Below are 13,582 nucleotides of genomic sequence, written 5' to 3' on the forward strand. Positions count from 1 at the left end.
GGGTTACATTTAAGATTAATATTTGCGTGGGGTCCCCCACCAAAAGCATAACCAGCCGGGACATCTGAACCCAGTCTGGTACTGGAAACCCAGTGTGTGGACCCCCCATTTCTCTGACGTCCTAAGTGGATGCTGGGACTCCGTAAGGACCATGGGGAATAGCGGCTCCGCAGGAGACTGGGCACAACTAAAGAAAGCTTTAGGACTACCTGGTGTGCACTGGCTCCTCCCACTATGACCCTCCTCCAGACCTCAGTTAGAATCTTGTGTCCGGCTGAGCTGGATGCACACTAGGGGCTCTCCTGAGCTCCTAGAAAGAAAGTATATTTTAGGTTTTTTATTTTACAGTGAGATCTGCTGGCAACAGACTCACTGCAGCGAGGGACTAAGGGGAGAAGAAATGAACCTACCTGACTGGAGATAGTTTGGGCTTCTTAGGCTACTGGACACCATTAGCTCCAGAGGGATCGAACACAGGACCCGACCTCGATCGTTCGGTCCCGGAGCCGCGCCGCCGTCCCCCTTACAGAGCCAGAAGCAAGAAGTGGTCCTGAAAACCGGCGGCAGAAGACCTCGGTCTTCAACAAGGTAGCGCACAGCGCTGCAGCTGTGCGCCAATGCTCCTCATGCACACCTCACACTCCGGTCACTGATGGGTGCAGGGCGCTGGGGGGGGGGGGGCAGCAATATAAACACCTTGGCTGGCAAATCATCACAATATATAGTCCCAGGGCTATATATGTGATAAATTACCCCTGCCAGAATTCCTGAAAAAAGCGGGAGAAAAGTCCACCCAAAAAGGGGCGGGGCTAACTCCCTCAGCACACTGGCGCCATTTTTTCTTCACAGTGCAGCTGGAAGACAGCTCCCCAGGCTCTCCCCTGTAGTTTTCAGGCTCAAAGGGTTAAAAAGAGAGGGGGGGCACTAAATTTAGGCGCAATATATGTATACAAGCAGCTATTGGGGGGAAAATCACTCAGTTATAGTGTTAATCCCTGCATTATATAGCGCTCTGGTGTGTGCTGGCATACTCTCTGTCTCCCCAAAGGACTTTGTGGGGTCCTGTCCTCAGTCAGAGCATTCCCTGTGTGTGTGCAGTGTGTCGGTACGGCTGTGTCGACATGTTGGATGAGGAAGGTTACGTGGAGGCGGAGCAGAGGCCGATAAATGGGATGTCGCCCCCTGTTGGGCCGACATCAGAGTGGATGGATAGGTGGAAGGTATTAACCGACAATGTCAACTCCTTACATAAAAGGCTGGATGACGTAATAGCTGTGGAACAGCCGGCTTCTCAGCCCGCGCCTGCCCAGGCGTCTCAAGACACAGATGTCGACACGGAGTTTGACTCCAGTGTCGACGAGATTGAGACATATACACAATCCACTAGGAACATCCGTTGCATGATCTCGGCAATGAAAAATGTGTTACACATTTCTGACATGAACCCAAGTACCACATAAAAGGGGTTTTATGTTTGGGGAGAAAAAGCAGCCAGTGTTTTGTTCCCCCATCAGATGAGTGAATGAAGTGTGTAAAAAAGCGTGGGTTCCCCCGATAAGAAACTGGTAATTTCTAAAAAGTTACTGATGGCGTACCCTTTCCCGCCAGAGGATAGGTCACGTTGGGAGATATCCCCTAGGGTGGATAAGGCGCTCACACGTTTGTCAAAAAAGGTGGCACTGCCGTCTTAGGATACGGCCACTTTGAAGGAGCCTGCTGATAAAAAGCAGGAGGCTATCCTGAAGTCTGTATATACACACTCAAATACTATACTGAGACCTGCAATTGCCTCAGCATGAATAGTGCTGCTGCAGCGTGGTCTGATACCCTGTCAATATTAATACCCTAGACAGAGATAATATTTTGCTAACATAGAGCATATTAAAGACGTCGTCTTATATATGAGGGATGCACAGAGGGATATTTGCCGGCTGGCATCCAGAATTAAGGCAATGTCCATTCTGCCAGGAGGGTATTAGAGACCCGGCAGTGGACAGGTGATGCTGACTTTAAAAGGCACATGGAGATTCTGCCTTATAAGGGGGAGGAATTGTTTGGGGATGGTCTCTGGGACCTCGTATCCACAGCAACAGCTGGGAAGAAAATTTTTTACCTCAGGTTTCCTCACAGCCTAAGAAAGCACCGTATTTTCAGGTACAGTCCTTTCGGCTTCAGAAAAGCAAGCGGGTCAAAGGCGCTTCCTTTCTGCACAGAGACAAGGGAAGAAGGAAAAAGCTGCACCAGACAGCCAGTTCCCAGGATCAAAAATCTTCCCCCGCTTCCTCTGAGTCCACCGCATGACGCTGGGGCTCCACAGGTGGAGCCAGGTGCGGTGGGGGGGCGCGTCTCGGGAACTTCAGGGACCAGTGGGCTTGCCCACAGGTGGATCCCTAGGTTCTGCAAGTAGTATCACAGGGATACAAGCTGGAGTTCGAGGCGACTCCCCCTCGCCGTTACCTCACATCAGCCTTGCCTGCTGCCCTCGGAGAAAGGGAGGTAGTACTGGCGGCAATTCACAAGCTGTACTTCCAGCAGGTGAAATCAAGGTACCCCTCCTTCAACAAGGCCGGGGTTACTATTCCGAAATGTTTGTGGTACCGAAACCAGACGGTTCGGTGAGACCCATTCTAAAATTGAACTCCTTGAACGCTTATATACGAAGGTTCAAGTTCAAAATGGAATCGCTCAGGGCGATTATTGCAAGCCTGGAGAATTTCATGGTATCACTGGACATCAAGGATGCTTACCTGCATGTCCCTATTTACCCTCCTCACCAGGAGTACCTCAAAATTGTGGTACAGGTTTGTCATTACCAATTCCAGACGTTGCCGTTGGTCTGTCCCCGGCACCGAGGGTATTTACCAAGGTAATGGCCGAAATAATTATCCCGTACTTGGACGATCTCCTTATAAAGGTGAGGTCCAGGGAGCAGTTGTTCGTCGGAGTAGCACTATCTCGGGAAGTGCTACAACAGCACGGCTGGATTCTGAATATTCCAAAGTCGCAGCTGGTTCCTACGACGCGTCTACTGTTCCTGGGTATGGTTCTGGACACAGAACAAGAAAAAAGTGTTTCTCCCGGAGGAGAAGTCCAAGGAGTTGTCGTCTCTAGACAGAGACCTCCTAATACAAATACAGGTGTCGGTGCATCAATGCACGCGAGCCCTGGGAAAGATGGTAGCTTCTTATGAAGAAATTCCATTCGGCAGGTTCCATGCAAGGATCTTCCAGTGGGATCTGTTGGACAAGTGGTCCGGGTCGCATCTTCAGATGCATCGGCGGATAACCCTGTCTCCAAGGGCCAGGGTGTCGCTGTTGTGGTGGCTGCAGAGTGCTCATCTTCTAGAGGGCCGCAGATTCGGCATACAGGACTGGGTCCTGGTGACCACGGATGCCAGCCTTCGAGGCTGGGGGGGCAGTCACACAGGGAAGAAACTTCCAAGGACTATGGACAAGTCAGGAGACTTCCCTACACATAAATATTCTGGAACTAAGTGCCATTTACAATGCCCTAAGTCAGGCTAGACCCCTGCTTCAACACCGGCCGGTGCTGATCCAGTCAGACAACATCACGGCGGTCACTCATGTAAACCGACAGGGCGGCACAAGAAGCAGGATGGCGATGGCAGAAGCCACAAGGATTCTCCGATGGGCGGAAAATCATGTGTTAGCACTGTCAGCAGTGTTCATTCCCGGAGTGGACAACTGGGAAGCAGACTTTCTCAGCAGACACGACCTCCACCCGGGAGAGTGGGGACTTCATCCAGAAGTCTTCCAAATGATTGTACACCGTTGGGAAAGGCCACAGGTGGACATGATGGCGTCCCGCCTCAACAAAAAGCTAAAAAGATATTGCGCCAGGTCAAGGGACCCTCAGGCGATAGCTGTGGACGCTCTGGTAACACCGTGGGTGTACCAGTCGGTGTATGTGTTCCCTTCTCTGCCTCTCATACCCAGGGTAATGAGAATAATAAGAAGGAGAGGAGTAAGAACTATACTCATTGTTCCGGATTGGCCAAGAAGAGCTTGGTACCCAGAACTCCAAGAAATGATCTCAGAGGACCCATGGCCTCTGCCGCTCAGACAGGACCTGCTGCAGCAGGGGGCCTGTCTGTTCCAAGACGCACCGCGGCTGCGTTTGACGGCATGGCGGTTGAACGCCGGATCCTGAAGGAAAAGGGCATTCCGGAGGAAGTTATCCCTACGCTAATTAAAGCTAAGAAAGAAGTGAGCGCAAACCATTATCACCGCATATGGCGGAAATATGTTGCGTGCTGTGAGGCCAGGAAGGCCCCAACGGAGGAATTTCAGCTAGGTCGATTTCTGCACTTCCTACAGTCAGGGGTGACTATGGGCCTAAAATTGGGTTCCATTAAGGTCCAGATTTCGGCTCTATCGATTTTCTTCCAAAATAGAACTGGCTTCACTGCCTGAAGTTCAGACTTTTGTTAAGGGAGTGCTGCATAGTCAGCCCCCGTTTGTGCCTCCAGTGGCACCGTGGGATCTCAACGTGGTGTTGGATTTCCTGAAGTCGCATTGGGTTGAGCCACTTAAATCCGTGGAGCTAAAATACCTCACGTGGAAAGTGGTCATGCTGTTGGCCTTGGCGTCGGCCAGGCGTGTATCAGAATTGGCGGCTTTATCATGCAAAAGCCCTTATCTGATTTTTTTATATGGATAGGGCGGAATTGAGGACTCGTTCCCAATTCCTTCCTAAGGTGGTATCAGTGTTTCATGTGAACCAACCTATTGTGGTGCCTGCGGCTACTTGGGACTTAGAGGATTCCAAGTTACTGGACGTAGTCAGGGCCCTGAAAAATATAGGTTTCCAGGCGGCTGGAGTCAGGAAAACTGACTCGCTGTTTATCCTATATGCACCCAACAAGCTGGGTGCTCCTGCTTCTAAGCAGACTATTGCTCGCTGGATCTGTAGCACGATTCAACTTGCACATTCTGTGGCTGGACGGCCGCACCCTAAATCTGTAAAAGCCCATTCCACGAGGAAAGGGGCTCTTCTTGGGCGGCTGCCCGAGGGGTCTCGGCTTTACAATTTTGCCGAGCTGTTACTTGGTCGGGTTCAAACACTTTTGCAAGAGTCTACAAGTTTGATACCCTGGCTGAGGAGGACCTAGAGTTTGCTCATTCGGTGCTGCAGAGTCATCCGCACTCTCCCGCCCGTTTGGGAGCTTTGGTATAATCCCCATGGTCCTTACGGAGTCCCAGCATCCACTTAGGACGTCAGAGAAAATAAGATTTTACTCACCGGTAAATCTATTTCTCGTAGTCCGTAGTGGATGCTGGGCGCCCATCCCAAGTGCGGATTGTCTGCAATACTTGTATATAGTTATTGCCTAACTAAAGGGTTATTGTTGAGCCATCTGTTGAGAGGCTCAGTTATATTTCATACTGTTAACTGGGTATAGTATCACGAGTTATATGGTGTGGCTGGTATGAGTCTTACCCGGGATTCAAAATCCTTCCTTATTGTGTCAGCTCTTCCGGGCACAGTATCCTAACTGAGGTCGGGAGGAGGGTCATAGTGGGAGGAGCCAGTGCACACCAGGTAGTCCTAAAGCTTTCTTTAGTTGTGCCCAGTCTCCTGCGGAGCCGCTATTCCCCATGGTCCTTACGGAGTCCCAGCATCCACTACGGACTACGAGAAATAGATTTACCGGTGAGTGAAATCTTATTTTTTCCAGTGACCAGCACCATGCTGAACCTGCATAGGGCTTGCCCCATAGCAGGGAGAAACATATTATGAGGTCTACAAGCCATCACGTAAAACACCCCCATACTGGTCAGCCCAGGTGTGGAATTCCTTGGAAAGTGGGGACCCCCCAAAAAGAGGTCCGCCATCCTGAGGAGCCTCCAAGCTTGGGCTGAAAGCACAGTGGTGGTGGTGGGTACGTGGTTCATGGTGTAAAAGTACAGTGTAATATTGTTTTTCACAGTTGAATTACAGGACCAAGCACGCCTGCCTGGCATGCTGGCACTTGGAGAACCACAAGTGCAAGTATGCCCAGTCATTAGGGCTTGCTGGCTCCTGTAGTTCCACTATGAAGAAAATATTTAAAAATAAATACCATATTCACACGCCGGGGTGTTGTAGTCCTTTAATAAAAAGAAAAGAAATAACTAATTTTGTGCAAGTTTTTTTTTTTTTTTTCAGTCCCGATCACTGGCATTAGAAGGAATGGGGAAAGTGCTGATTGTCTGAGAGTGTGGATTTCCCTGCTATGGCGGTTCAGCCCGGTGCTGGTTACTGGAAAAACGGATGACTTCAGGAGACCGGGAACCCAGTGAAGCTGCATCCAAAGACGCAGCCACTGGTTTCAGGATGTCCAGAAAAACGGGACCATTGTGACACCGTTTACTGGAATACTGCTTGTTGCCTGCATGTCAATCAAGCTGCAGTGTTTGGAACACTGCCAGTGTCATCGCAGTCCCAGATCTGCACAGGGCCTAATTCAGCATGGGTCGTAGATGTGTGAAACACTGTACATCTACAACCCATTGCACTGATATGCGGGGGGACACCCAGCACAGGGTAAGTCCACCCCGCATGCCGGATCCTGCCCCCACCGCAAACATGCAAGCGCATTGCACAACGGTGATGTTCTCACATGTTTAGGGTTGCCCTCTGCCTATGCAGCCTAGCTGCTTAAGGAAAACGGCAACCCGCCATCTTTTGGGTCGCTGCGGCCCACCCTACAATAGGACCGGACACACCTGCTTTATAGTTTATACATACACACATTTGTACATAGAGGTTACTACATACTACATAACAGATGAAGAAGTAGGATACATATTTACACAGGACACACACACACACACGTGTGTGTGTGTGTGTGTGTGTGTGTGTGTGTGTGTGTGTGTGTGTGTGTGTGTGTACATATAGTGAAGCTTGAGTGCACAAAACCACAGGCTGTTTGTCCAAGATGCGACTGTCTATTACATAATCGCCAATTGGGGTTACATTAGTAGGACACGTTTGTCCTATCACATATTTTCACCAACTGTGTTAGCTGTACCCTGACTAAGTCTTATAGATGAAACAAGAAGGTGAAAAATGCAGAAAAAAACACCATTAGGTGACTCTATCGAGAGGTCACACCCTCTGGTAGGTGCTTCAGGTAAGTAGTCTCTTGGGTGCGTCTGGTATAAGGAATCATCCCAGGATCTGATGGCATCCAGAGAATCTTTCTCATTAAGTTTTCGATTTGGAGGACTGTATACCATCTATATTCCAAAGCACACAGAAAAAGCTACTAGTTAAATGTGCACAGTCCAATAATTAATTGCTAGCTTTTTCTGTGTTCTTTAGATTTACTTCCTGTTGCGAAAAATGTCTGTGACAATATTCCTAATTGGGGGTTAGCTGATTTGAACTGATGCTGTAACTCTTTCTCTCTTCTTAAGTTATACCATCAATATTCCACCTGAACGAGAGGATTCCTAGGTGTGGAAATTCATTACGGTCAACAAAGACGTGATCAACCAAAAACAATAGGTCTACAGTGTCCATACTAATCTCGCACCATTTTGGTGCCTTCTGGATATTTTTATTTTATATTATTAATCCACTGCACTCTCCACTCCCAGGTCTGGGGTACAAAATGGTATGTGACCACATTATACCCCTTTCAGAAAGCCAGCTTGTCACGCTTTCAAACTGTTCCAAACTAATGTTCTACACTGCCACAAAATCTGCAGCTTTAACTATAGATGACGGGGATCATTGATCTTACATAAATCACTGAGAAGCTCTACAGAAACCCTGCTGTCCGTCATTAGCGGATCTGCTCTCATTACTTCCGGTATGTACTCACAGGCAGTGGGTGTTGTAACCAAAATAAACTTTACATACAGTACTATAAATCCATATATACAAAATCCACATATAGAAGACTGTATACAGTGTCCACGAATAGTTAATGGGTGTAAATAGCGGTCCTTCATAAAATTCCTCACTTTTGGTAGCTGAAATGATCGAGCAGCCCTAAAATTTTCCCACTGTTAGCCATTAGTGTTTTCATATAGGATTTCTTGTCTCAAATCCGGCTAATATACAGTATGTTTTTGGATTGTGGGAGAAAACCCACAAAGTACGTGGAGAATATATAAACACAACAGTTAGGGCCATGGTGGGAATTGAACCCATCACCACAGTGTTGGGAGGCAGTAATGCTAACCATTCCACCATTCATGCTGCCAATGCTGATAAGGTCTTGATATTTAATATTTTATAGTCATATTACTATGCATACAACCAAACGGTCTATACAGCTATGCAAATAGAATAAGTGGCAGCTGCAGCACACGCCACACTTTGCATGGGGGTAGCGCATATAAAAATACAAGCAATGTTGTATGTAATATATGTGCTGGCTGCCTTACCTCTGGGATCAGCAGCGTTGTGCGATTCACAGTTGCCGCCACTGCACCTGGGACACAGCATTTGGCTTCACTTCTCCTTCAAAGCCCGGCACTAGACTCCCATTGGCTAGTTTTACAAGAGTCTAGGTGTGGGCATGGAAGGAGAATTGAAGCTGAATGCTTCAATTCTCCATCGGGTACAGTGGTAGCTGTGAAACACACAGTGCTGCTGATCCGGAGGGAAGGCAGCCAGCACATATATTACAAACAACATTGCATGTTGTGTTAATTATCTGCACCCCCCACCGCAAAGTGTGGTGGACGCTGCAGCCGCCGACACTTCAGGGTGTCCAAAATTAGGAGAAATATTGCTAAAGTCTTCATAACAGAAATAGTACAGAAGTGTTAAAAGATACCTTGAAAAAGAGTACTTCATTACTGTTTCTGTTCTTTATGCTTTTAATAATATTTCGATTCCCTTTGGACTGTATCCTATTTTTTTTAATGCATATGTAAATAAAGAGTAAATATTTTAAACAATGTTACAATCTAATACTGGCTTCTCTAGTGCACCACAAAATAGAACTAACTATAAAATAAATGGGTTGACAAAACAAACAAATTTAGGAACCAGTAGATTAGTATGGGGTAAATATTCTTGTGGAGAGACGTAAACAGTCAATAAAGCTTTGGCTTTAAAAAAAAAAAAATTAAAGCAAGGGATAATGAATAATGGGGAGTGATATTATACGACATATCTAGATTTTCTTATTATAATTACTCAAAGCGTATATGGAGGCTCATTCAACAAGGAATGCAAAAATTGCGAAAATACGTAAAATCTGAGACAAAAAATACAACTTCTGAGACGTAGCAAAACTGCGTCTGCACTACGAAAAGTAGGCGTGTAGGGGGTGTACTAAAGGGCAGGACTTGCAAAAACTACGAGCAGGGGCGTGTTGTGGGCATATTCAGATTTTAGATAGGAGGGGCATACGCATTTTTTGCAACTGAACGCACATTTATGGTGTGCAGTTTCTGAGTGACTACAGGTCTACCTTAAAATCTACACAAACTTAACAACATGTAAGGGAGCATTAAACTGAGGTCAGCTTGTGCAGATTTTAAGGTAGACCTGTAGTCACTCAGAAACTACACACCATAAATTTATTTATTTATCATTTATTAACAGTTTCTTATATAGCGCAGCAAATTCCGTTGCGCTTTACAATTTGAAATAACAATAACAAATTGGGTGATAACAGTCATAGAGTTTTTAATGTTATAAATGTGCGTTCAGTTGCAAAAAAATGCGTATGCCCCACCTGTCTAAAATCTGCATACGCCCACAACATGTCCCTGCTCGTAGTTTTTGCAAGTCCAGACCTTTAGTACGCCCCCTACACGCCTACTTTTCGTAGTGCAGACACCGTTTTTGCTATGTCTGAGAAGTTGTATTTTTTGTCTCAGATTTTACGTATTTTCACAATTTTTGCAGTTTTGCGTTCCTTGTTGAATGAGCCCCATAATTCCTTTGTGACCAAAGATCCCTTCTTTTATTTTTGCATCACTGATCCTTGGGAATTTTTTAATTAAGTATGTAAATCCAACTAGGAAAGGTTTACTTCGGACCTAACTCAGCCTTTTTTTAAAGTGGCAATCCTTTAGAAGACATGGTTTTGCCTTGTACATGACTGCCGCTTTAAAAAAAAGTCCCAGATCAGCCGGGAACTTGCACCTCCGTCCATAGGTGCCGATTTATGTTTTTGCTGGTGGGTGCTCGGCGGGAGCGTGAATGAATGGGCAGCCGCAGCAGTGACTAATGCCCATTACACATTATGCAACACACAGTAATGCCCATTACACACTATGCAACACAGTAATGCCCATTACACATTATGCAACACACAGTAATGCCTTTTATACATTATGCCACACACCGCACTGCCCATTACGCAATATGCCACACACTGTAACATCAATTACATATTATGTCATACACAATTATGGCCCTGACACCATTTTATGCCCCACACAAAGTAATGCCCCTTACAAATGATGCCACACAGTAATGCTTCTAATTACTTTTAAATTACCTGCCTGTTGTCAGGGGTTTCATGCTCTGGGTTCCATGCTCGCTGGTGGCTCCTGCGCATTGCCAGGGGTTTCATGCTCATTGTCAGGGGTCTCCTGCACATTGTCAGGGGTCTTCTGCGCATTGCCAGGGGTTTCATGTGCGTTGCCAGGGGTTTCATGTGAGTTGCCAGGGGCTTAATGCATGTTTCCAGGGGTCTCCTGCACATTGCCAGCAAAGTATGGGAGGGTGAGTGCAGGCGGGTGGGCATCACTAAGTATACTGTGCTGCTAGTATGCTGCTAGCCCAGGGGCAAATGCAGGATTTTCCTGGGGGGTTTCCGTACATGATTGTTAGGAGTAAATGCAGGTTTTGTAGGGGAGGGGTGGTTGGTGAGTTTCATACACGTTACACAGAACACATACATGTACACACACATCATACTTGCCTACCTGACCCCCTCCGTGAGGGAGAAAATGCTCTGTTCCTAGACTTTCCTGGTAATGTATGATTGCCATCACCTGTAGTGAGCTAGTTAATTGATAAGAAAGGTGTTTCCCCACAGGTGATGGCAATCATACATTACCAGGAAAGTCCAGGAACAGAGTATTTTCTCCCTCATGGAGAGGGCCAGGTAGGCAAGTATGACACACATAGAACACATACAAACACACACAAAGACAAACACATAGAACACACACACCTACATATACACACACACATAGAACACAAACACACATACAAAGTAAACACACACACAAAGACACACATATAACACATACACACAAACACATAGAACACACACACATTTAGCACAGTCACACCTATATATACACACACATAGAGCACATACAAACAGATACAGTATAACTACACTTACATATGTGATGCCCTGACGGTATACCCATGCTGGTGTTATAACCTGGCCGGGTGAGGTGTGCTACACACACAAACATTTCCCCCCTCCCCCTCCCCCTCCCCTCCCCTCCCCTCCCCTCCCCTCCCCCTCCCCTCCCCTCCACTCCCCTTCCTGCGTGCACTAAGCCCCCGCAGCCCCCGCAGTGGATTGAGATGCGCTAGGGGCTGCGGAAGGGCTTCCGTACATTGCAATGTAAAAAAAAAAACTTAAAATGCCCGCTCTCGGGGAGACGAGCGCTAGAGGTCAAATGTGACCTCTAGCGTCTGTCTCCTCCTTGGCAGCAGCCATTTTTGGTGTGTCGGTTTACACTGCAATGTACGGAAGCCCTTACGCAGCCCCCAGCGTGTCTCAATCCACTGTGGGGGCTGAGCGGGCTAGCTTTACTAGGTGGCTGGTTCCGTGGGTGCTCCTCGGCGTCCGTGGGTGCTCGAGCACGAGCACCCACGGAATCTGCGCCTATGCCACCGTCCAAGTTGGACTCCATTACTTCCGGCCCATCTCCAAAGTACATCATACAGCTTAATGTGACTCAACTGTTTATTATTCTGTACCCTTCTTAATTTATACTAATCTTCCCAGAACAATATACAGTAATTAAAGAAAACAATGATATTTTATTGAAGAAAAAAAACCTCCCTCCCTAAATGCTGTATAAATGGGTTATACAGTATATTGTAATGTATGTTCTTAAAGAGGATGTAACTTTAAAACTATGAGTTATAGATTCAAAGATCATTTTTTAAATCACATAGAAAATACATATATAATTCCACCTGAGGTGCCCTGTGACAAAATCTTTGTTTACAGGGGAATTATAATGCAAATGCCAACACAACAGTTTAAAAAAAAAAACACTGTTAATTTTTAAAAAAGTATATTTGCATGGATGAAATAATATGTACAGATGTAGTCGCTATCATTGCGGGTGCAACTATTTGCATGCACGATTAGCTTGCAGCAGCGTGCGCATGTGCAAATATTCACACCCACGGCTCATAGGCAAAGCATTAGCTATTTGCACCCGGTCGCGGCAAGTTGCTCCCGCGATGCATGTGTACGCATCGCGGCACTGGCGTTTTTGTAATGGGTGCAATGTGTGCAGTATCCAGAACAGAGGTCCTGCATTGGAACTGAAGTCACTGTGAAGAATCACGCTGTAAATGCCCGCCAGGGCATGTGCAGTAGGGTTTTAGTCTCTGGAACATGGCGGGTGCCATGTTTCCGGAGACCTGCACTAATGAAGAGGAGGGAGCCCACATGGACTCTGCACATGGGCCCCATCCTCTGCTAAAACGCCCCTGCATGGCGGGATAGATGAGAATGGCTACATCTGTCGGAATAATTTTGTCACAAAACAAGGTTTTCTTTCCTTCATGTGGGGGACACTTCTTTGCCATGGGGTTAGTGAAGATAGAGGAGTAAACACTTAATGAGTTAACTTTTATGGTATATAAGCTCCTCTCCTCCAACCTCTCAGTTTTCATTAAGCTCTGAAATGAGCAGGTCAGCTTGGCATATTTTGTTTTTATTACAGCATGCTAGCTGGTGAGAGCAGCGCAGACGGGGAAACTCCCAGGACTGAGCGACTGTTACTTATGACATCAGGCACTAACCAGGAAGGAGACCTGGACCAGTCCACCTTGCCTTAAGGGGGTTGTGGCTGGATTAATGGCAACTGCCTCCTCTCACCCAAATGAAAGGGTTGACAGTTGGAATAGATGTTCTCAGTGCCTTCCCTTAGCCAAAATGGTAACTCGCTAAGGCAGGGCTGGATTAAGACCTATAGAGTCCCTAAGGATTTTGGTGCCCCTATAATATCTATTTCAAAATATAAACATTAATAAACCATAAAATAAAATAAAAAACATTTTTCAAAATGAAACAAAACTTACAGTAAGGGGTCAATCCAATGTGCTAGTGGCAAGTTTGTTTTATGAAAATCACAAGCTTCACACAAATGCGTGCACCAGAGAATTCTCCAATCCAAATAAAAATGCCTATTCACGGTACTCTCAGCGAGGGGTGCAAGTGTTCTACAATATGTGATGTGAGAAAGGTGCATGAAAAAGTGGGGAGACTTTCATGGACCTCAGAAAAGTGACAATTACATTAGCAAAATCATATAAAAGGATGTTAATGGACAAAAGTAAAATAAAAGATGCTTTTAAAAGGTCTCAAATAACTGACTTGTGCTTTTTTTTAAATGTAAAA

This window comes from Pseudophryne corroboree, chromosome 3 (genome assembly GCF_028390025.1).
Source record: "Pseudophryne corroboree isolate aPseCor3 chromosome 3, aPseCor3.hap2, whole genome shotgun sequence".
Lineage (NCBI taxonomy): Eukaryota > Metazoa > Chordata > Amphibia > Anura > Myobatrachidae > Pseudophryne > Pseudophryne corroboree.